General features: G+C 38.1%; 1 protein-coding gene across 2 annotated transcripts in view; it reads right to left on the bottom strand.

Moving 5' to 3' along the window:
• Window positions 1-2,211, bottom strand: part of PCDH11X (protocadherin 11 X-linked) — a 576,990-nt gene extending 574,779 nt beyond the window's left edge. For both annotated transcript variants that reach the window (XM_051969012.1, XM_051969013.1), the window contains exon 1: window positions 2,050-2,211. The gene's annotated coding sequence lies outside the window, so the exon portion shown is untranslated. The remainder of the gene's footprint in view (window positions 1-2,049) is intronic.
• Window positions 2,212-25,477: the final 23,266 nt, after the last annotated feature.

Genomic DNA, 25,477 nt, shown 5'->3' with positions numbered 1-25,477 from the left:
TATGGTTCATGGAGATCCTTTTGGACATTAAAAAAATTTCTCCCCTCTGTTCCATAGATCATGTAAACTATACTTTTAATAATGTAGTCAAAAACTGCATTAACTCTTTTGACTACCAGGTCACAGTCTCTTAGTTTTAGTGAGCTTGGAGTCTACTAAACCCCGTCAAGTCTTTTTTTTTTTTTTTTCCAGAGTTTGGTCTCACCTATCCTTTGTGTGTAGTTGAATCGCTTATCCTAAGAGTGACTTCACATTTATCTATATTGCATTTTTTCTAGGGCTATTTGGTCCATTTTTCAATCTATTTGGGGAAAGTCATTAAGTCCCACTCTACAGGTGACTGAAGGGCAACTTCAGTCAAGTGCTTAGATGTGCTTTTGCTTTTGCCTTGGGTTCCTAATGCCCACAGGCCAGCTCACCTCCTTACCCCCTCCCCATAATCACACACAAGGCTTATTGTCTAGAGAAATACATAATTTAAAATTCCTTCCTAACCCTAGTCATCCTGTGGTTTATCAATATAACCTCTAAAATGTGGTGCCTTTAAATGAAGACAGTATTCCAGATGGGGTCTGACCAGGGCAGACTTAAGTGGGACTATCACTTACCTCATTCTGGACACTTTTATTAAGGCAGGGTAATACCGCATTACATTTTTTTTTTTTGACTCCGGCTGGGCTTGCAGTACCCCTCATTTCTCCTCGCCCCACCTTCCCTCCCCACCTCCACCCCGCCCCTCGACCCACCCCCCTCCCCACCTCCGCTCCGCCCCGCCCCTCGACCCACCCACCTCCGCCCTGCTCCTCCCACTTGTCCCGCCCCCATTTTATTCCCCCGCCTCCCTCTCATTCTCCACCCCTCCCCTCCCATTCCCCACCTACTCCCCGCCCCTCCAACCCCCCATTTTTAGTCTCCTCCCACCTACCCGCCCTCCTTCCAATCTCCTCCCCCCTCTCCTCCCACCTACCTCCCTTTTCTCATTCCCCTCCCACCCATCTCCCCCTGGCGCCGCCCCTCCCCACCTCCCCCTCCCAGCTTCCTCCCAACCATTCTATCCTCCCCACCCTTTCATCCAATGCTTTCCCCCCTTCTTCCCCCCAACCTGAACTGCTGTTAAGCCAGTTCTCCCTTATTCTCTGCATTGGTATTTTGAATTTAAGTATAGGACTTGACATATCTTTAGATCCGATCTATTCTTGCAGCCTGTCCACATCTCCAGATTCCGAATCTCCTATGAGGTCATTCATTAGGCAAAGGAAAAGCCTTTACCTGCGAGTTTTCATCTAAACTCATTTAAAGACATTTTCTCAAGAAAAGGGGCAGTTTTCACTGCAGAAGTTTTCCCACCTAGCAAATTGGGGAGGAGGGAGGGAGAAAGGAGAGGGGAGGAAAGGAAGAAAACGGAAAACTCTCAGGATTAGTTCGGCTTGGGCGACGGAGCGTGGTGCACTACCTGCAGCTGGGTGCGCGCTGCCGTTTGAAGGGAGGTCGGAGTGGGAGATAGAGCCGGCGGGAGGCCGGCAAGGGCAGAGGAGCGGAGAGGCGAGCCACAGAGGGACGAGACGGCATGGGGATGACACGGGATGGCCGTCAGGTCGAGCCTGGGCTGTTTTCTCCTAGTCGCATTACCTCTACCTCTACGGTCGGGGAAATGCTACGGGGTGCAGCCTTAAAGGTCTGTCCAATATCTTAGTTATCACATCCTCGGTGCTTAGCTTAGAGGAGTGACGCTCAAGTGAGAGCAATAGCCCCACGTGCACTCTGACAGTTAATGTGGGAGTTTTTCTAAAGTAATCGGGCAAACGGTGTGGAAGATTTGGAAGGGGGAGGGGGAGAATCTCTGTCTCTATTTAACGATCGATCTCCCCCTCGCCCAAAGATCTCTCTTTTGCCCCTGGGAAAGAGGGGCGGAGAGGAGGACGCCAAAAAGCGTCTGGGGCTAGGAAGTCCACCGCATCCTCTCCAAACGGACGGCAGGACAGCTAAGCATAATATATGGTCTAGGCAGAATAAATTGACAGTGGTGTTTCTTGATACCGAGATACTCACCGGGTTAGCAAGGTCTTCACTCGGCCCGAACTGGAGCTTCCCCCACCGCCGGCCGGCTACCTCCACATTTCTTTGTGGAACGCCCGTAGCGGCGGCGACTGAGCGCGGTAGCCAAAGTGGCGGCAAGTGACCACTGGAGCTACGGCGGCAGTGGCGACTGGCCGCGGGGCGAGCGTGGCGGGGGCGGCCGTGGAGACGGGGCCCGCGGCGCTGCTGGCTGACCGCGGGGGCGACCGCAGCTGTGGCAGTGCCGCCGCTGCGGCGGCAGAGCCGCCGCAGCGGCGGCCCGGAAGGGCACGCCGGTCCGGCTCGGACTTGTGGGGCTCTCCGGGCTCTTCGGGGTCCGAGGGTCTTCCTCCGCACCGGCTTCCGAGGCTCTTCAGCCCCTCTTCGCCAGCGGAGGCTCTTCTTCAGGGACTTCGGGCTGCGGTCGCTCTTCTTCCTCCGGCTGCTGCTTGACAGTTTCGCAGACTGCAAGGAGCCGGGGTGGTGCAGCCCCTTTTCAATACTAAGGAGGAGGGACCAAAAAAGAGGGGGGGACGAGGAGGGAGGAGGAGACAGGGGCTCCGGAGAGGGAGGGGGGAGACGCCGTGCCTAGCCGCCTGCCGGGAGGGGCTGGTGCAGCGCCGAGGGCTGGGCCCCCTCCCCACACTCACACAGGCGCGCACACATACGGACGCACACACTGCCCCCCCCCTCCTACCACCCCCGCACCCCTCTCTCCCCACCTCTAAGGGGCGGCCTCTGCCTGCTGACGCGGGAAACGGGGGAGAGGGGTGGGGGCCAACAGGAGGTAAATCTGTAAGTTACCAATGGCTCGGTAAAAGAGGCAGGAGCCCGGCTGCCCCTAGCCGGCTCGCTCGCCCGAGGTAGAATAACGGAAAAGCTGCTCGGCCGGGGCTTCGGCTCCCCCGGAGCCCGCGAGCAGCGTGTGCTGAGGTTATTTTCCCGCGGCGGAAGCCATCCCGTCCCCTTCAAGTTGAACTCATTCACATTTTCCTAGGCAAGTTTCCCAGCTGGCTTTTCTCGGCAGCAGACAGGCAGACTAGGCGGCAAGCCGCTTCGCTCTCCCAGACAGGGGCTTCCGAAGCTAGAGTAGTGTCCACGGGGGGCCCGGGAGCAGAGCCGCTGCGGCTGCACTATGCGTACAAAACAGGCAGAGGGGCTCGGCGCCGGCCGAAGCGCCTCGGTTTTAGGCGTTAGCTGTGGTTTCTCACTACCTAGACGAACCGTGTGAGGGAGGTTACAGTGTGCCAGGACGTTCGGAAGTGTCCCGCCGCATCGCCTAGAGCAGCTGATCGTCTGGGTGGAAGAGTGCCCGTGGCCGTGGCCGCGGTCGTAAAGGTAGCGGTCCGGGGAAGCACTCTGGAGGTAGGAGGGTGGGCAGGGAGGGAGGCGTTCAGCGCAGTCTTCAGCCTGCCTTTCTGCCCCAGAGACAGTGCATCCTAGGGACCCGAATCCTTTTGCATTCTTTCACCAAGGGGCCGGCTGCCTAGCTCCTGCTCTCTTAGGTCAGGGCACTGGGAAGCGCTGGCTGATTCCGATACAAAATCGTCTCCTGCCGCCCCCCAGTCTTCCGATTCTTGCTCGGAATGTGGAGTTAGGGGATGGATAGGGTCCCGATCCTTGCCTCCAGGCAGATGGCTCAATTTTTCCCCTAAGCTTCCTCTTAGATAAACTCCGTGATTCTAGCAAAATGAATTTTCTCTTTGGGGACTCAATGGGAAAAAGCATCTCTCTAGCTCGGTACCTTTCTAGCAATTAAGACCCTCTTCTCTGACATGAGAAGATGAAAAAGTTGGATGCTAGGAGCATAATATCTCTCTCGGTTTGAATCCGTGCAACAGATGCTCGTTTGGGGGAAACTTTGCTGGTAGGGGCACGATTCCTACAGGTCTGAAGAACTAGGAGAATTATAGTTTGGCTAGGAGCAGTTCTCCAGATCCTAAGAATTCCCTAGGAGAGCTCACCTACCCGGGAAACATTTCCTCAGGAAGGGACTGAGGTGGTGGGGAATTTCTCCTTCTGCTGTTTTATACAGCCATTTGCCAGGACGCCGTCAGGCTGCTCCCGGAGCTCCTAATAGTGCTGCTTTTGTGTGCCGGCAAGCTCATCCTTTACTCCCAGATTTTTCTCCGAGAGGGAATGAGTTCTAAGCAAAGCACTTCTCTCTTAATTAACACACTAGCAACAGTAACTTTTGATATAATGATTGAAAGCACAGGGCATATATGACGGTGCTTCACTTTTAGCTTACATACGATCATACTGGATCTTGTATGAAAAAACCATATTGTAATCATAAAACAGCAGCTAAATATTATTACTAGCTTTTAATTGCCTATTCCCCCAAAACCAGGAGGCTCTGCTAATTATCAGTAGATAGAAATGCTAGATTGAAAGTATATGACAATAAATTCTCCTAATTACAATCCTTTTGCCAGAATCCAGAAGCCTTTGGATTTTTCTCTTTTGCCCATCTGTGGAGCTGATAATTCTCATATCCTATCCTTTTTTTTTTCTCCAAGTCTCCTCTAATCCAGCTGGCCTTGTAACTCACAATGGGCTCACTGAAATCATTTTCCCTGAAGAAATGTTAGATTTAATTTATCTTCCTTCCTTTGACTTTAATTGATCACAGCCTGTCCCCCTCAACCATCATCACAAACCCATCCACATCCTCAGGTTGATTTATTAGCAGGGTTAAGCATTTTATACACATACTGTTATGTTCTCCCTTTTTAAAATATTCCCTTTTGTCTAAGGGTCCTATTTCTATTACTTATATATTCCCCAGATGCTCTGGATCCTTTTGGAGAAGCTAATGTAACGGCTCAGAGATCAGGATGATTTTTTTTCCCTTTTTCTGTTGCTGATGCTGAAAACTGGAAAACAAACTGCAATATTTTTTTTGGTCTGTTGGGGGAGCTCTAAATATTCTGGCCAAGTAACACAGCTCCTAGTACTACTCCCCCCTCCCTTTTCTTTCTTTCACAATTCCTTATCCATAGCAGCAAGCCAAGTTACTCCTCTCGGCTTAAGTAAAGCCGATCTTCGGAATATTAGGGTCTTAGCCTACTGTGGTGACATTAGACCTCCCAAGGCTGTCCTTTGCCACCCTGGGTACCATGGAGAGGGGGTGAGAGGGATTTCTGACGTTTCCCAGGGAAGGAAAAGGGCAGAAAACAATTTGGGTGTGTGTATGTGTGTGTTTGTGTCTTCTGAGCGTATACATGATATACACGATATTTTTCAAGATGCTTTTAGCAGTCTTTTTCTTTCTTAGGACAAGCTTTGGTTTGAATTGTCCAAATATTACATAGTAGGGTGAGAGATTCAGAGATTTTGTTTGCCAAGTAAAACAGACCTATTTTTGGGGGGTTGTTTCTTGTAATGGTAGAAATTCATCTTTATATCCTAAGGAAGTATCATATATCCATAGCTTAGAAGAACTAGGTAACAGCCATTTGCAGTAACATTAGCTATGACTTTAAGTTTATTATATATATGGGGAAGAGAATTACAAGGATACAGAGAGGAAACTGTAATGTGATCTATTGTAAGTCTTTTCTAACCTCACCCCAGATTTTACTGTATTCTTTCTACAATTACAAGATGCAACTCAACTAGTATTAGATATATTTTTATGTGTGATTTCTGGAATCAGATTGTACATTAAACTTAAAAGAAATAGGAAAAGTGATTTGTTTTCCTTTAATAACTAACAACTCTGACTCTGGTTTAGATCATCCAAGAAAGCATTTAATGGATGGCTATTTTTGTCTATTTCCCCCTTAATTACTATATAACAGTTATAGCATCTATCATGTTTCATTTGTTCAGTAAAAATATATTGATTAGCTATGGAACTACATAATCAACAGGTGATTTTTAAAAATGAACAGTTTATATTTTACTATTACTTTAACTCAGTTGAATGATTCCATGAATAAATTAATTCTTTTTTTATCACAGAATGAGATCTGGAAAAATATTCTTTTCAATCTCTGTCTTTGCTGTTTGTTAAGATAGTTTCCTAAAATACAGTATACAATATATAATATACAAATATTGTATATACAGTATATACAATATACAAAATAGGGATATGGACCAAAACTGATTTTATCAGTATAGGGAACTCCTGGGGAATGCACTCTCAAAGCAAGGGAGGGCAGCTTTGCAACACTTTATAATCTTGGAGATGAAGTACCTTTGCTAAATTACAGCTAATATATGTCACAGGACAGTCTTGGACCTATGTCTTTTTTATTTTTGAGGCTGGCCATCTACCCCCTACAGTGTCTTACAATATGATAGCACTTATTTTATGTCCCTTTCATAAATGTAAAGGGATAGAGAATTATTTTATTTTAATATGAAAATAAGATCCCTTGGTTTAAAAAATATTGCCTTCTTATGGATCAGATTCAATTCAGATCATATTAAACCACGGAGAGTTTGCCACATTATTGTGGTTATTTTTTCCTCCTGATGGGCTAGATATTCAAGTAAACTTGAGTAAATAGCAGATTCCATTTTCAAGGGGAAAATAATTACCCGAGCAAAACTGCTCGTGGGAGATAAATGTATAGATCTTTTTCATAGCAGATTTGACAATTGTAGATAATGATTGAAATGGTCATAAGTATTTCTGTCATAAAATGCAATTTTTAAAGTAGGAAATATATCCAAAGAGAGATAAATAGAAAGATAGATATTGAGTGCCTACTATGTGGTCAGCACTAAGTTAGATTCTGTGGATGACACAAAAATATTAATCAAAACATTCCTTTGTGATGACAGTTTCTATCTACCACTGGGATTGATTTTCACATCCCGATATATGAAGTTTACTTTTCTAGACTGCCTCCAGTACATAGGTCAGGAGAGAGCTGATTTATAGCTTTCTGCTATTCTTTCTCTAGGGACAAGAAGTTGCATTTTTCACTGTACCTCCATCCTCACTATAAACAGTGGGTCCTTTGCTTCCTTAAACAGTTGGAACACAGAAAACAGATCACAAATTCGATGGAGCGAGTAGCTGGAGTTGTCAGTCCTTAGTAAGGGGATTTCTCCACTGGGTGGCAGATTGGACTTATTAACCTCTAAGGTGATTTTCTGGGCTACCTCATTCCCCCAAGTCCAGCATTTGCATTTTCTCTGTCTTCTGCTTGTCTTCCTACTTCCTGACCTATTGCTTCCTTTGACTTGTTGTACAATTGAAGTGCACTGAAGCTCTCTATGTCCCAGTTTTCTGATATGTAAAATAACACTTTTACTTGATTATCTTATAAGGGTATGATTGTGAGGATCAAATGGTAGTGAATGTGAACATGGTTTGTGAACATTCTTTTTGTTTTTATCATCTCATTAATCTCATCTTTATCTACCAGGTTTACATGCAAACAACCCTGGGGACAAGTCAATTTCCCACTCCTATAATTTTATATTTAATATTATAGAAATGATTTTACCGGTGAACAAAACTGCTCTTTGTAGTTAAATAAAAGCATTAGGATCTAAGCTCCTCTTCTGTATGTTCTCTGAGAGCATACTCAGTACAAACCCAGTAGCAAGCAGTAGGACTGGGATAATCATTATCTCTCCCTGTTCCCTCATGGTTTGGATCTCCTTTAATAGTTTGTTTGTTTATTGGTTTGGTTGGTTTTTTGTGAGGCAATTGGGGTTAAGTGACTTGCCCAGGGTCACACAGCTATTAATAGGTTTTTATGTTTTGAAAGCTTTTCATTTCACATAGATTAGAAAATATAGGAGTATGTATGGTATGTTTAGACAGCTGTGGGTCATCATTTGTTTTGTGATAATGGTCTAGTAGGGTTTGATAGGATGCTTTAAGGTCTGCATTTATAGTGTGAAGATTTGTCATGTCAGTCCATGAAAGAAAGTGAGCCTCTGGTATCCAGTCTTGTTATAAATTCTGCAAGGAAACGATGCAAACCACAATAAATCATCAAGGACGAAATCTAGCGTCACTAAGGCAATTTCTGGTGACGATAATCTGGTCCTGAATCTCAAGCATAAAGCCCTTCATTATCATAAACATCAGTCAGCCATTAGCTCAATGCTCCCTTTTCAACATATCGCTCACTGACTTCATGTAGATGTCATCCATGTTCCATTCTTGGATCTTAGTCATTTCAGAGACTCCATCCAGAGGTAAACAACTTCTGGTTAGGTTTTTGCAAATCTAATGGTATATATACTTTTTAGCAGCTCTGCTTATTCCAAATCTATTTTGGGATTTTTTCTTTCCTATTTGCCATGTTTATCATTATCATCATTATTATTTTCTTTTGTTTCAGGAATCCTGATTACTTACCTGGTTGTCTAGACCCCTGACCTTCAGCATATTCCTGGTTGCTCTGGTCCTAGGTTACCGCCTTGCTTCTGCTCTCCTCCACTGCTGCCCAAAGCATTGGCCCTGATAGTTATAGTTGACTCTATTAAAGAAAGAAAATCAAAATACAATCCTTAAAGTCTTGAAAAAATCTTTAAGTCTTCTGTTTATATCAGAAAATGCATTTAATCAGTAGTTAGGTGTGTGTGTGAGGGGGAGATGAGGATATATAAGTAAAGTGTGAATAGTTGATTCTACTGTGCTTTTGTTGACTCCCTACAATCCATACCAAACTTTCTCATTTCTCTAAGTCAGCAACTCCATGAAAACACTAGAAAACAAAGCACAATTAGTGTAGTTGCAGTTTTCTTGCTATGTTTGTTTGAAGATGGGAACTTGATAAAGGCAGTCTAATGATTTCGATTAAGCTAAACAGTCACTGTTTTTTTAAACTTTGGAACTTTGTGGTATTTGTCAAATATAAAATGAATTGTAGAGGTATAAGTGGCTCCGTGAATATAGCACTGACCCTGCTGAACCTGAGTTCAAATCCAGCCTCAGATACTTACTAGGTGTGTGACCTTGGACAAATCACTTAACCCCAATTGCCTAAAATAAAGAACTCTAGTTACCTGGCATATGTTTAACATTTTTATATTTTTACAACATTATTGATTTTTAATTCCATACAATTATTTAAATGGCTGGCTGCATTCTTATGTTTATTATATTTGGGACCAAACTTTTTAGCACAGGAATGTACTCAAGGTGGTATAATGGGAAGGAAAGGGAAGGGAAGTTGTAGTGAGAACACAGGTTAGAATCCCAGCATCACCACTTACTAGTGCTATGATCTTAGCCTCTTTGAATCTGTTGTCATCCCTCTATAATAGGAAGACTTGCATCAACTACCTTAAAGAAGAGTTGTGAGGGTCAATAAAGATCAACAAAACCTGTGCAAAATACTTTGCAAATTAGTAGATGTAAAAACATTTAAGCTGTTTATTATTGTTGTTGTTCTTTTTATCATCATTAGCAGCAGCAGCTGCTGCTGCTGCTGCTATGGGAAACATCTTCTTTCTGTATTAACATATGTCTCCATCTTGCCCATGAAAACAGCACAGGAAACTTTGTCAAATGCTTTGCAGAAATAATAGTTCAATTGTGTCTATGGAATTTCCAAAATGTACTAAACTAGAAATTCTATATTTTAGGGAGTCTTAGGAGTTAGGAAAAAATGCAGTGCATTTCTTTTTATATTTTGGAATCAGAGCTAAATCTCTATTCTGGTAGGATAGATTATTGCCATCTTGGCATGAGTTGAAGCTTACACCCATACCACATACCACAAAAAGTTCACACCATATACCACAATATAGATCAATTGGATATCCAACCCAAACTATAAAAATTCATAGCATAAGAAATGAAGAAGGGGAGGTGATCTCTTAGACAGCTATAACTAAAGAGGGGAATTCTTAACTAAAAAGGATAGACATAATCACAAAAGACAAAATGGACAATTTTGATTATAAAAATTGAAAAGCTATTGCTGAAACAAAATCAATGCAATTAGAATTGGAAGGGAAAAAGTTACCTGGGGAAAATCTTTATACCAAATTTCTCAGATAAAGATTTGATATCCAATACATACAGAGAATTGATATCAATATATAATAAGCGCTTTAAAACTAAGAGCTATTTGCTAATAGCCAATGGATATGAATAAGCAGTTTTCAAAAGAAGAAATGCAACCATATAAATATGTTACAAATCACTAAAAATAAAGAAAAGGACATTAAAACATAGGTGAGTTTCCACCTCACCCTTCAGATTGCCAAAAATGACTCTGAAGGAAGAGACAGCTGTTGAATGGATGTGTGAAGACAGATATACAAATGCACTATTCATTATTCGAGAGGATACATGTATTATTGGTCTAATCACTCTAAGAAATGATTTGGAACTATATTCCACAAAGTCACTAAATTGACTTTATTTTGATTGATACTACCAGATACTACCAGGCATATATTACATATATTACAAAAAGATCAAAGACTGAGGGAAAGGAACCATATAGTTAAACATTAAATATTAAATAACCATATAGTTAAACATTTAAATAACAATAAACATTAGACATTTATTATGTTCCAACAAAACCAGTTGGATACTTTATGCGATGGCCACAATGATGTCAAGCAAAACAATGTTACAAAACCATCAGACTGATAAAGAAACATGCCTCTCACCTCTTGGCAGAGAGGTTATTGCCTAGAGTTCCAGAATACACACACACACACACACACACACACATATACTTTTTGGTATAAGCCAATGATTTGTTTGACTTTACTATATTTGTTATAAGGGAGGGATTCTATAGGAAGGGAGATTGTTGGATAGTGATAGGGAAATAAACATACATGCAAGAAAGCCGAAGGAAATTCAGTCAGGAACAACCAGAAACAAGGGAGTTCTGTTATTATCATGTTAACTGTAATATAGAATTAAAAACTATATATATCTAACAGTTCATAATTTCATATACATTATTCATGTTTATTAGGTTCATAAAAAAGGAAAATTTATATTTAAAAAGCAACAAAAATCATAACACAAAGCACAACAGGAGTCCATCTGTCCCAAAATATGCCTTTGAAATTCTGGACATAGAATTAATACTTTGAATTAAAAAAAAAAAGAGTAAAAGCAAACCAAGACATCTAGAAAATCCCTATTGATTGGCACATGGCTATTCAATTGAATATGAGTTACAACTGGCAAAAACAAAACCCTCTTATTCTCCAGATGAGGTAACTGAAATGTAGAAATGACTTCTTTATGTAAGTGGCAAAACCAAGATTCAAACACATCTTTTGACTTCAAATCCAGTTCTCTTATCATGATAAAGTACATGTTATGTGGGAGTTAATTAACAAATATTTATTAAGCACTTACTATATGCTGCCATTGAACTAAGTGCTCGGCATACAAAGGCAAAAATATGACCCCTACCTGCAAGGAATTCACATTCCAATGAGAGGCAATATATTAAAAAGAAAAAACTATGTACACAAAAATATCAGAAGGAAAGTACTAGTGATGTAGGGAACTGGAAAGACTTCTTGGAACAGATGAGATTGAAGTGAAGTTTTGAAGGAGGCCAAGGAAGCTGGAGAGAGATGACAGGGCATTTCAGGCATAGGGGAAATGCCTGTGAACCAGTGAAAAGCTACAAAATCAGGAGACAGAGGTAGTCAGATGGCAGAGTGGACAGAGTACCTTACTAATATAAAAACTATAATTGATAATGTTTCTGATTTTAATAGAAATCTTAATTTCACTTTTTAAACATTGTATCAGTATTAATGTAAGATGCCTAATTGCAACTTCAGCAAGTTCTCTGTAAGTCCACATATGTTAAAGTCACTGTCATTTATTTTTTAGAATGCTATTTGTTCTTTACAGAAGCTGTGCTGCAACAGAGAAATAGGGAGGGACATGTCTTTAGTCTCTCATTTAAAGTTTTACCTTGGCTCACAGTCTAGAAAAAAGATGGAATAGTCAGACTATATTAGCAACTTTTCTGTGATTTTCTAAGATTAATAAAAATGTTACTGGAATATGACAAACAATACTAAGACTTGCCCTTTCTAATTATAAATTCTTCTCCAGGAAAAAAATGATTACAACACTATAGTAATCAGGGCAAAATTTGAAGTAATGTAAAATCAACTTTGTCATAAAATTACCTTTTGATTATAGATTTAGAATTGGAAGGATCTTTAGATGATAACTGGTCATTTTATATATTAAAACACATGTTTAAAAAAGCAATTTGCCCTAAGTTGCACAAATATTAATGTGGCAACAAAAGTTTCTTCTAAATGTCTCATGAATTTTTGAAGTTATTTTCCCCCGTTTTACAGAGCTCGTTTGAGGTTTATCTTGTATACATTTGCTGACAATACCACAATGTTTTTGGAAGGAGATTTACGGACAAAAGATATGTCACATTTGAAGTGTTATCTCAGTTGGTGGCACAATGAAACTTAAATCCTGGGTTGTCGAGGATCTCCAAGTTAAACAAGTTCAGTAGAAACTCTAGAAGTTTTCAACTATATTTGTCAACCACTGTTAAATAGAATATCTCTTGAAGGAAGATGAAAAGCTGCAGGTACTGCAATTAATTTTCAAAATCTTAAAAGTACAACTCTAGAGTATTTGCCTCTTCCAAGGTATTCCTGGGTTAATGAGTGGTTAAAAAAAAGTCTGTTTGTCCTGTAAGACAGCTTGTACAGAAATGCTGTCAAGACATATGAGAATGTACAAAAATAATAATTTTGTCATTAAGAACATGTTTCAATCATGGGGATTAATTATAATTGGATATTTTCTATTAATACAAAGGTGGGTTTATTTTTTCAATGAATTGAAAATGCAAAGTTATTTAAGTAAAGTTTAACATTTATGATCTTCACCCTTACATTCTTTTGATGGCAGGAAAAAAAAAGCCTTTTTTTTTTTTTTTTTAAAGACTGGACCCTTAGCATTACAGGCAAACCTTGTATGGGAAGAGATGCAGTAATACTCAAAAATACATGTTGAGAAATATCAGGAAAGGAAGAATAAATTCCCTCTCAGACCTTTCCTGTCAAGTTAATCCCCTGGGAGAAGGGAAAGGGATAGTGTCTGGGCCCCTGGCCACACAGAGCAATTTAGGCTAGTTGTCTGGTATAGAAAGGAGAAAGCCTGGAATGAGCGGGAACGTTGCCTTTATGCTGCTGGGGGCGCCTTTTGAATTGGAAGAACTGACAGACAGCAAGTATTCTTAAATCTTCTGACATACAAAAGCTCCTTTTGAAGGTACCTTTGGGTGGGCAGTACAAATATGATGGTAAAATGAGCTGATATGACTGATCTCTTAAAACTCAAAATATTAAAAACTCTAAGTAGTAAGGAAATATTTCTAATAGGACTTAACAATGCTGGGGCAAAAAGATCAAAGAGATAGGGTCAGAGTGGATAAGATCTAATGTTGGGATGGCATAGGATTTAGAGCTGAGTTAACCTTACAAAGACCATCTAGTCCAACACTGCATTTATAGAGATTGAAACCAATACTTTAAAAATCTCCCTCAGTAAATAGCTGAGGAAGTTATTCAACTATTGTTTTACTTCAAGGAGGCAAATCTTTAAACTGGAAAGGTCCTTTTTGCTATTTACATGAGATTTGGTGTTATCCAGTAGTCTCTGCCCCCTCCAGTCTATCCAAAATACTACTGCCACATTTCATGTCATTTCTTTACTTTTAAAAAATCCATATCAATCCCTTGCTTATTAAATGCCTTAACATGGCATTCATTGCCCTCCAGTGATCTTTTCTTTCTTTTTTATTAGTATGGCTTTTTATTTACAAAACATATGCATGGGTAATTTTTTCAACATTGACCCCTGCAAAATCTTCTGTTCCAAATTTTCTCCTCCTTCCCACCCTCCCCTAGATGGCAGGTAGACCAATACATGTTAAATATGTTAAATTATATCCAATGATCTTTTCAATTTGATATTCCTCTACTCTCTTTAGTGGGCATTTAAGTGGCACAGTAGAGTGCTGGGCCTGGAGTCAAGAAAGCCTAAGTTCAAACCCAGCCTCAGGCACTTACTAGCTATATAACCCTGAGCAAATCACTTAACTCTGTTTGCCTCAGCTCTCTCATCTGTCAAATGAGCTGAAAAAGGAAATGGGCAGATCACTCCATATCTTTGCCAAGAAAATCCCCAAAGGGGTCCCAAAGTGTGGTAACACAGAACAACAACACCCTCCCTAGCATACGTTACATTCCAGCTAAACTGGACCATTCATCCTTCCCTGAACAATTTTCCTACTCACCATTCCTCATACACAATTCTCCATCTCCTATCTCCAGTGCTTTTGCAATGGATGATCCTCCTGGCAGGAATGCCCTCCTTTCTAACTCTTGCCTCCATCACCAGCATCCATCAAGATTCATTTCCTTTTCAGGCTTCCTCATGACTAGGGTCTTCCCCTTCTAAAGTTACCTTCCCTCTTCCCTGTATGTATCTAGGTATCTATTTGTGTAGATGCATTATCCATTAGAATGCAATTTCCTTTAGCCCAAGGGTTGTTTATGCATTTTTTGTTGTATCCCCTGCACATGGTAAGTGATTAATGAATGCTTGTTGATTGATTCCTGCTCTTTTTCTATTCCTCTGTCAGTGTGACCCATTGAATCTTAGCCAGTAGGAAATACAGTACAAATATTCAAGGTTCTGGAGACCAAAAAAAAAAAAGTAAATTAAAGGAAACAGTAAATTGTAATTTTGTAAATAAAGAACTTCACTGTTGCTAATTTTGGCATAATTCTTTCACATTTTTGTTTAGAAACATTTATACTTTTATTTAACATAACTTTCATTTCTTCTGGCAGCCCTTTGAAAATCATTTTATGCATAAAATCTGCTTTAGGCTATGTCTGTATAGTATTACAGGAACAGGAAAGCTGGCAATTATCCAATTGGTTCATTCCAAAAAATCCTTAGTATAATAACTGTCTATACTGCTTGAACAAAATTAACCAAAATCTCTCCTTCACATTATGCTATATGGATCTTGACTTAGAGTTCCACATCTGAACAAAATGGTATTCGTGAGGGATGGGGAGGGCTGGGGTGGAAAAGGGAGAGTAAGCCCACTAAACTGAATTTGGTCTGCCAGTAAAATGTTTCTGCCCCTAAAATAGTTCTCTTCTAAGAGACCTTAGTCGGGTACAAACTGAGTAGACTGATAATTTAGGCAGCATATGGATGATCATAAGTACTGAGTTGATTGTAGGTCATTCATGTTTTGGCAACAGCAGCTTGTTCTAAGTGTAGATCTTGGAATGGTAGCCAAGCTGGCAGAATGAGTGATAGAATGTTTAATATGTGACTAGGTCACTATATTTCACACTTGGACAAACCGGAGGTAAAGCACCTTTAAGAATGGAACATAAATAACACTTTTAGCGGTTTTAGTTTAACCCACTGAGTGAGTTAATTTGCCTCTATAAAATCTTTTTTTCTTAGACTAGCATTTGAGAGTCCTTGCAGCAATTTCCCCCCCCTCCTCTTGGACTTAAATCTTTGCCCGCATTAAAAAAAGTACACAAACATCTTTAGTGGAACAGATTTGTTCCTTTAATTAAAGGACAAATAGAACAAGATGGTATGAAACTCTAAAGTAGAATTGGTCATTGTTATCTAGGAAATTACACAGCGGGTTAGGTTCTGTTGTTGTTATTGTTGTTGTTTTTAAGTGTCCTGACCAACCTTGCTCCTTGCTTCTATGTTTGCCAGGTCAGCATACTTAACCCCGCTGTAGCCAGAGAAAAGATAAGATGTCATGGATCCATAGCTCAGGGAACTGAGCAGCAAGCTAACTTTGCTATTGGTCCTGCGGTGACCTCAAACCTAATTCCAGGAACTGAACACCTCTCATTCTTTGAGATATGTATCCAAGTAGTTAGGACCAGTAGGTGGAGCAATGGATAGAGTGCAGAATCTGGACCAAGGAAGACCTTCAAATCTAGCCTTAGTAACTATTGTGACCCTGGGCAAGTCACTTCATCCTGTTTGCCTCAGTTTCCTCATCTGTAAAAAAGAGCCAGAGAACGAAATGACAAACCACTCCAATATCTTTGTCAAGGAAACCCCCAATGGGGTCATGAAGAGTCAGACACAGCTGATATGAATGAGCAACAACAACCCCAGATAGGTATCTGTCTTGGGTTCCCTAAATGAGCCTCTTTGTTGAAAGAACTCTATATCTCTGGATCCCTGCTTTATTGTGAGTGCTCCTACTGGAGAATGGAGCCATTTGGGGTTTTGTACTCTGGTGATGGCCCGCCATTCATCTCCCTGTCAGGTTTCTATTCTGCTTGTGATATACCTTCTAAATGTTTGATTGTGGATGTGTCTGACCTGACTCACTATATGGAAAAACCTGGGCTTAAATCCTATCTCTGCCAGCTCTGTGACCATGGGCAAGTTGCTTAACTTAAAATCTTTATCCAAAAAATAGGGGTTAAACTGTGTGATCCAAAAGGACTGTTATAGCCCCAATGTGTATTCCTCATGATTCTCAATAGTAACATTTGTAACTTTAGTTGAGGAATTTTTTTTTCTTTTCAAATTTAAAGTATGTATGAAATGCCTAAGAAATTATTTGAAATTCAGTTTTAAAACTGAACTTAATTTAGAAAATGATCACATCAGTCATTCCCTTGAGCATGCTATTGTATAAAACTCCTCTAAATTTTTCTTTAAAAAATTCCTATGCAGAATTTGAACTGTTCAGTTGTCATCATAAATGACTAAGGACAAGAAGTGATTTCTCTGATTTCATCTACCCCTAAGTGTTGCTCTGTATTTTTTCAACCTGTTTTCAACAAAAATGTTAAATTTTCCATAGACTAATATGACTATACAGAATGTGACAATAAATTTACTTTACTTTAGCAAGAAATAATAATCAACCACAGACCTTATTTGTACATTTCTGATTCATTTTTTCAAACTTTCATGTTGCTAATGAGAAATGTTTTCCTAGGAAAATTACAGTTTTTGATATATTGAAACCTAAGCTTTAAGTAATTGAACTAAGTAATTGAAACTGTATATGTGTATATATATGTACATATATCTATAATAAGAGTTAACAATTTCCAAGCCCAGGAAACACAGAATCACATTTGCCAAGCCATTGAAAGCAGTGTAAGGTATAGCTAAATATCTGAGGTAAAGATAATCAATGTGTATTGTTCTTTAGATATAAATATAATACTGTTAATGAACACAATAGTATGCCAAGTAGAAAAGAAGCTGTTTGAGGGCAGGAATTGTTCCATTATTGTTCTTGTATTCCCAACACTCAGAGTTCCTGGCATTTTTTAGACAGGATCTATTATTCCAATGGTATGGAAATAGCAATCTTACTTCTAGTAGTAAACTACATCTACTAATTCTGATGGGAAATTCATTAGGTAATAGACTTAAAAAGTTGCCTATGATATAATGTGACATATTTAACATGTATAGGACTGCTTGCCATCTGGGGGAGGGGGTGGAGGGAGGGAGGGGAAAAGTCAGAACAGAAGTGAGTGCAAGGGACAATGTTGTAAAAAATTACCCAGGCATGGGCTCTGTCAATAAAAAGTTATAATTATTTTTTAAAAAGTTGCCTATGGTCAAGCATCCTGTATTTGTCAAATTTGGAACCTGATCTCAAGTCTCTATAACTCCAAGGCTAGCTCTTAGTATATGACTACATATTGCATCTCACATAGCAGGTGTTTAATATATGCTTCTTGATGGAATGATACATGTTATGAGATCTTAGATCTTTTTGAGTGTTCCAAATATCCAGCACAGTGACTTACACATGGTAGTTTCAAAGTATTTATATGTTGAATAGAACTGAATTAAAATTCACTGTCAAACTCCTCTTGAGTAGTTTTTAAAGTGATAGTGATGAAGCTCTCTTGGAACCTCACACATTGGTAAGATGATTACCTGGGATAAAGGGAGAAATGTCATTTCACAGAGCCTCTGTCCAAAATTTCCTAGTCTGATATCAAGGTAGCAAGGTGCACAGAGAGAGCACAGGTCTTAGAGTCATTAAAATAAGAGTTCAAATCCTACCTCACATATGTGCTATCTGTCTAATCCTGAGTAAGTCACTTTATCTTCCTGTCCCTTAATTTCCTCATTTGTAAAATGAGGATAATGATAGCACATAACTCCCAGGTTGTAGTTAGAATCAGCTGAAAGATTTCAACATCATTTAGCATAGTACTTGGCAACTTGACTTTCTTTAGATTTGTGATCTAGGTTTCACTTTAGCATTGAACTTTAAGTAACTAAACTCATCTGCCTTTAAAATAATAACAAATGCTCAAAAGGAGATAAGTGCCAAAGAAATGAGATATTCTGTTTTCTTGGCTTGTTAAAAAGATACAGACCATTAGTCAAATATGTAAAAAATGTGCTAACAACTTCCTGAAATCTCACTAAGGAAGGAACTCGTTCTTCCCTCTCCACCCCATGAAATGAGAAAGCAAAATGACATTTTACTCTTTTTTTTCTAATAGAATATGTTGGCATATGAAGAAAGCAACATATAATAGTTTTCAACTGCCCAAGCAGTGAAATTACTTAAAATGCTGATTTTTATAGGAGCATCTCAAAGAACAACAAAGGGTTTAAGGATTGACCCTATAAAGAAAATTTTAAAGATAACATGGATTTAGGAAAACAATTTTAGAAATTAGGAGATGCAAGATGTTTGGACTTCTGAAACACTTAGTGTTGGGTCAAAGGCCATGTCAATTGTTTGAAAATTAGTTTATTTTGGTAGTTCATCAAAGAAATGCCAATTGGTTGATTCCTTTTGTTGTCTTAATGCCCAAAATAATGTAAATGAATTTAATCTATAACCTTAATTAATATTTTAACCTATATCATCATATTTAAAGACTGGGTCTTGAAGCCTAGAAGACTTGTTTCAAGTCAGCCTTTGATGTACTCATTATATATAGAAAAACAAGTCGCTTAACTTCTTAGTTCTCTAGGCACCTCTCTAAGATTATTAGTTACAAAGCAGGTTTCTAAAATGCAATTTTTTCATTTTAAATAGTATTTTATTTTTCCCACAGTTACATGTTAAGGAAATTTTAGCATAAATTTTTACAAGATTTTGGAATTCCGTATTTTTTTCTCTTTCCCTCCCTCTTCCAAAGATGGCAGTTTGATATAGTTTATACATGTTCGTGATCAAAGCAGCAAGGGTATACTAAACTATTTGTATTTTTTGTATACTAAAACTATCAGGACAAATCTGACATTGACAAGTGAGATGGATTAGAAGAAGAAATTGAAGGCAAAATCCAACTAAGAAGACTATTAAAGTTTGAAGATGATAGCAATGAGAATGGAAGGAGAGGATCCATGTCATAGATATTGCAGAGATAACTTAAAAAATTTTGGATTGTGGGAGTAAAGGAAAGGTATTCTCTGCATATAAACATGACAACAAGTTCTTTAATTCCATCAAGCAGATATTTCTTAGACTAACAGAGCAGTACTCCAATTCTTTTTTTAACTCAGTTCTATTATAATCCACTCTAATGACCAAAGCTTCCAACTTCTCATACTGCTAGCTGAGAACTAGAATTCACAATATATGCTTCCCAGGTTTGTTGTTGTTTATTCAATTAGGTCATATCTGATGCTTTGTGAGCCCATTTGGGTTTTTTTTGTTTATTCTTTTTTTGGCAAAGGTACTGAAGTGGTTTGTCATTAGCTTTTTCCAGTTCATTTTACAGATGAGGAAACTGAGGCAAACAGGGTAAAGTGATTTGCCCAGGATCCCATAGCTAGTAAGTGTCTCAGGCCAGTTTTGAACTCCGGTATTTTTGACTCCAGGCCCAGAACTTAACCTATTACATCAGTTGGTTGGTACCAGTTTTAGCCTCCCCCTTATTCCAGTGGAAAAAGTCCCTAGTCACCTGAAAACAAATCTCAAGCCTTGAACTGTATTTGTGGTCTTTATAGGGACAAAGCAATAATTCATTCACTATTACTAATATTTTTTCTTGGCAATGGAGTATATAATAAGTAAAAATGCTTATGTGTTATAAAAATGTCATAAAAGAATGATTAAATGCAAATATGTAAAGCATTCTTTATTAATGATGTTATGTTCCAAAATTTTGATGAGTTTATTTCTTAATATTATATGGAACAGTATTAAACCTCTCCCTAATCAGAAGGACTCTGAGTATGCACCCTTGTTCATCACAGGCTTCTGTATCGTACTGTACTATTTTAATGGATCAAAACATCCAGGATTATAGGAATGGTAAAATTAGTTGTTGGATTGAAGTCCAACTTTTGCTAAATGACATTCTGCCTAATTAAAATTCCCCTTACAATAATTAAATATCATTTTCTTCCACTTCCTGTCCTAAACTACTCTGTTATGTTGTATTATGTTAACTAGTTGCCAAGTTTCACCCCCTCTGATGACTGATATTAATGGTCTTCTAAAGTGCTCACTAGAAAGGCACAATACAAATGTAAGTCATTATCACTTGGCTATAACTTCTGTGTTAATTTCCTTTCCTTTTCTTTAAGTATTCAACTGCTAAACACATTGAGAATATATATGTTCACATGAAAATGTGTATAATTCATCAGACTAACTGTAAGGAGCCATATTATCTTAGATGTCAATTTCACTTTGTGGATTATTGATTTATCATGCAATTATGGTGTACCATATCAATTTTGGTTGTCAACTTTGGGCTTTAAATCTGTATGTACAAATCTCTCTTTTTAGTTGAAGTTAAAAATAGTCTCCTAGTATATGGAATTTGGAACTAACACTTATTTTTGGTATTTTTTATTAAACTCTCCACAGGCAATAATATACTTAATAGATCAATGACATCTGCAGTTTTATTCTGTTAGCCAAAGTCATTTTTGAAAAATAATTAAGGAATTTATAGAACCAACTTCCCAATTCTATTTGCATTCATATTTAAACCTATCAAACATGTTCTTTTCCAAAAATAACCTGTAATAGATCTCAGTATAAATCTTCAATCAGCTTTAGAATTATGCTTCTAATTGTAAGGCAGAATAATACCCTTATGGTTGTAAACATTTATTCCTATGAGGAACTTTATGATTAGATTCAGTCTTTATCAGGTTTTTCAAATCGAATTCTGAACTTTAGGGAAAAATCATCCATTTTATACTTCACTTAACTAGATATAAAACTTCTTGGGGTTAAAGGCTGTCTTATATTAACTATTCTATTTAAAATACTAAATGACTAATAAATATTTTTTAACCAGACTAGAAGAAGGGTGATCCAATTCATTATGTAGTTGCATGGATTTGTGATAACCACTTTATTGTTAGCTAGTTATTTTTCATCCTTCTTTAAGAAATATCCCAGGAATTTCATATACTTCTGTTGTCACAATCTCAGTTTGCATCGTCTGGAAAGGAACAAATTATTCATTTCAAAAAATACTTAGTCTAAAACAATCTGAATCTTTCTAATGAATCTGTTTATATCAGTAGTGTCTCTGTAGTTTTTTTTGAGAGGACATTCATTGTAAAAATCAGTTACCATTGCTAAGAATATCCAATGACTACTAGAATAATCCTGTCTTAGATTTTTGGAATGATTCACTGCACTTGATTAATATAAATAATGGTAGTTATCATGGCAAGAGCACTAGAGGGAGTACAGCAAACAATGCAACTTGAAGTTTACCAATTATTCTAGAAAACAAATAAAAATTAATTTCCTGATTTGTTTAATAGCTCACCAGAGAAATAATACATTTTTATATGACAATTCTAATTTTATTATTTGAGAAGCTGCCATCGTCTTTTCAGATGAACAAATCCTTGCCTTGTCAGATATGTAACTAGAAAGAACAAAAATTCACCTCTGGTGGTGTCAAATATATTTCTGACTCTTGCACAAGATAAATACAGGTTTTGTTCATTAAAAAAGCCAATTTTATTCCTTCAGGGTTGATCTGTAAAACAGAGTAACTTTTATAAAGTAGCATAATGCCATGAGAGAAAGTACATTTAAAGGGAGATTACCTCCTGGGATTTTAGAAAACTCTTCTTAGGGCAAGGTCAACATGAAACCGGAGTCGTCTTTGAATGAATCTGGAAGGGGGCATGTAATTAACCTCAGAATGCTATCTGACTGTTAGCTTTATTACTGAAACTTAAAACCAAGTTTGTCAGTATAACACACATAAACAATGGGAAAGGAAATTGAAAAACATTCAGATACACACTGAGCACCACTTAGTGCATCTTTTCCTAAAACAGTTGACCCAGTTATGTGTGAATGAGATGTTTTTTGTCCTCTCTCATAGAGCTAGGCATTTTAAATCATAAGCTACCTCAAGACTGCAGGGGAAAAAACAAACACAAAAAATTGGGCCGTTAGCTTTCCTCCTCTGATGCCCTCTCCCAAAAGAAAGCTCCAGCAAGGATGGCTAAACGTTAGGTGAGTGGATTCCAATCTTATCTGTGCTATTTAATAGTTCCATGGCATGTTGGTTACAATTCAGCTTTCTCTGAATTCAATGTTTTGCTTTGAGCCTTAGTTTCCCCATTTGAAAAATAGGAAAAGTATTTCTACTATTTATCTTACAAGATTGTTGCAAGAATCAAATGAGATCAACTACTTAAACCACATTTAAAACCCATAAAATAAAACAAAAATTGAATTGGTTATTATTATATGTGCTACACTAAACTTAATCTACTAATTATTTACCTGAACTATTATTCAGTAGTCATAGTCATGAAATAGAATGATATATTAAAAACATAAAGTTGAAAGAAAGTGAACATTTTTAGAAATCCATTCCAAATGGCTCTTACCCTAAATTTGAAAACTGTTGTCTTCTATGAAATCCTTAGTATTTTTAAAAACTATTCATTTTTTTCAAGGTGTAAAAATCTGTCTTATCAAGCTCCCATTCAATCCTCCCTCCCCCACTTTCCATCTGAGGCTACACACACACACACACACCACACACACACACACACACACACACACTATAGCTAATTAAAACAAATTTCCCCATTGACTATGTTCAAAACAGATTTTTTTTTCATCTTGAATTCACCTTACTATCAGGGTATTCAATTACTATTAGCATATTTCAATGTCAGTCCTCTGGAATCCTGGTACATCATTACACTGATAATAGTTCAACACAGTATTCCATTACATTTATATACCAAAACTTGTTTATGCATTCCCAGATTTATAGGCATCCCTTCAGATTCCCATTTTTTTTGCCACTTTAAAAAGAGTTGTAAATATTTTTGTACAAATAAAGTTTGTTGCAGCTAAGTGGCACCGTGGCTGGAGTGGTGGGCTTAGAGTTTGTAACTTTCTTTTAGGAGGTAACTGTGAATTCTTTTTTATTTATTTATTTTTGTTTCTAAAAGATCCGAGCAGTTTTCTTCAAAGATTTATTGAAATAGAATGTTCACAAAAAGAAAAAAAAAGAAATACAATGCTCAGGCTCTCTTTTTTGGTCATGGCATTCAGGTAGTCTAATGATTCTTAAATTTTATCTACTCAATCTGTTTTGCAGATCAATTGTTTTAGCTAACAGATACCTGGTCTTTTCCTTTTTTCCCTAGACTTTTGACTTTGTTTTATTATTTGTTGCTGTCTCATGGAGTCAGTTATTAGCCTCTATTTGGTCCATTCTAATTTTCAGGGCATTTGTTGCTAGGGCAAGGTTTTATAGCTATATTCTTTAAAATAATTTCATTTTCATTGTCATTTTTATTGTGTTGGTATAACATTTGTCTTTATTTCTCTAAGGGACATTCTGTAATCATATCTATGCAAGGATTGAGTGTGTTTTGATAGACTGAGTCCTAGATATTTTATGTGTTTTGTAGTTGCTTTGAATATGACTTCCATTTCTATTATTCTCTCATGGATTTTGTTATTGCTAACATAGAAATGCTCATCTTTTGTATCCTGATAACTTTAGCAAAGCAAATGATTTTCTCAATTTATTTCTTTTGCTTATTTCCTGGGACATCCTAAGTAGCCATCATATTATCAGCAAATAAAGATAATTTTCTTTTCACTTTTCTTTTCTTTATAACTTTAATTTCTTTCTTTTTTATTGTTATTGCTGACCTTGGTAAAACTATGCCAAATAACAGCAGGGAAAGAGGCAATCTTCCTTTCCTCCTGTGATTATTGAGAATGCTTCTAGCATGTTTTCACTGCAGATAATTCAAGTTTTTTGTTTTTAGATGGATAAATACTATTTAACACATTTTTTAAAAATATATGTCTTTGTCAGCACATTGTCATATTTTTAAATTAAATGGGCCTTATACTTTGTCAAAGGCCTTTTCTGTGCCTAGCAGTTAATTTCCTTTCTAATTATTCCATAATTGTCATTTCTTTTCCATTTTTCCCTCACTCTCATTTCATTAATTAATTTTAAACTCTTTAATTTTTTCCCCTTAATTATTTGAGTTTGTGCCTAAACTGTGTTTTTTCCATGGCTTTGCTTGCAGTTGTTTGTTTGTCACTCTCTTATTTTGTTTGGTCTTGAGCATTTCTGCCACCATAGTAGCCCATTATGGTGGGATTCTTTTTTTTTTGCCTATTCTTCCATCCCATTTACTGATTTTGGTCTTGATATCAGGTCTTGATGGATTCTGCAGTACTCCTGAAGGGACAGTCTGGGCTGATTCCATTGCTATTCTTGGACTTATTAAGTGTTGTGTTATCCAGGGACAGCATTTGGTGCTCCCCAAAGGGTTTGATCCAGAGGAAAATGTTATTTTTGGCTTCCTAATCTAAGCTCTGTTAGCTGGATTTGCATCTGAGGCAAGAGTAGATGCTGCTGGATACAGTCCCTATCCACCAACTGGTAAACTCTTAGTTCGGATTGACAGAATTGTAGGTTCCTCTTAGATTTGCAATTCCTGACCTAGATATTCGTCTTAAGGCTGGGCTAGATACCAGAACTGAGATGCTGCTCTGCTTTTAAGGTCTGAGACAAAACACTGCTCTTTTCTTCCGAACTGTCTCCTTTCTCAGGATTCTGCTCAATGCCTCATTGTGGAATCTCACTCTCTTGCTCAGGTCCCCTTTTAAGTCTGCTTTAGTTTTGTGACTTGGAATTAGGTAGTGGGTGATAAGGCTGCAAGTTGGTACTTGTCCCCAGTGCCTTGGTATGGGCTTGGGACCTACTCTTGCCTTGGTGCACAGCCTCTCTCTGGGTGGTGGAGAGTTTTGCATATAGAATACTTTCCTTTTCTCCCCAAAATTCTTATGTGTTCTGGTACAGACTGGGTCTTATCCTGGGAGACGACCCAAAAGAAAGTTGGGTTTTCTTTGTTGGCTTGTTGTGATCATTTGGAGTTTTCTTCCAGCAAAGTCTCTGGGGTAGAATGAGCAAGCAACTC

This window comes from Antechinus flavipes, chromosome X (genome assembly GCF_016432865.1).
Source record: "Antechinus flavipes isolate AdamAnt ecotype Samford, QLD, Australia chromosome X, AdamAnt_v2, whole genome shotgun sequence".
Lineage (NCBI taxonomy): Eukaryota > Metazoa > Chordata > Mammalia > Dasyuromorphia > Dasyuridae > Antechinus > Antechinus flavipes.
This window is presented reverse-complemented; position numbering and strand designations above follow the sequence as displayed.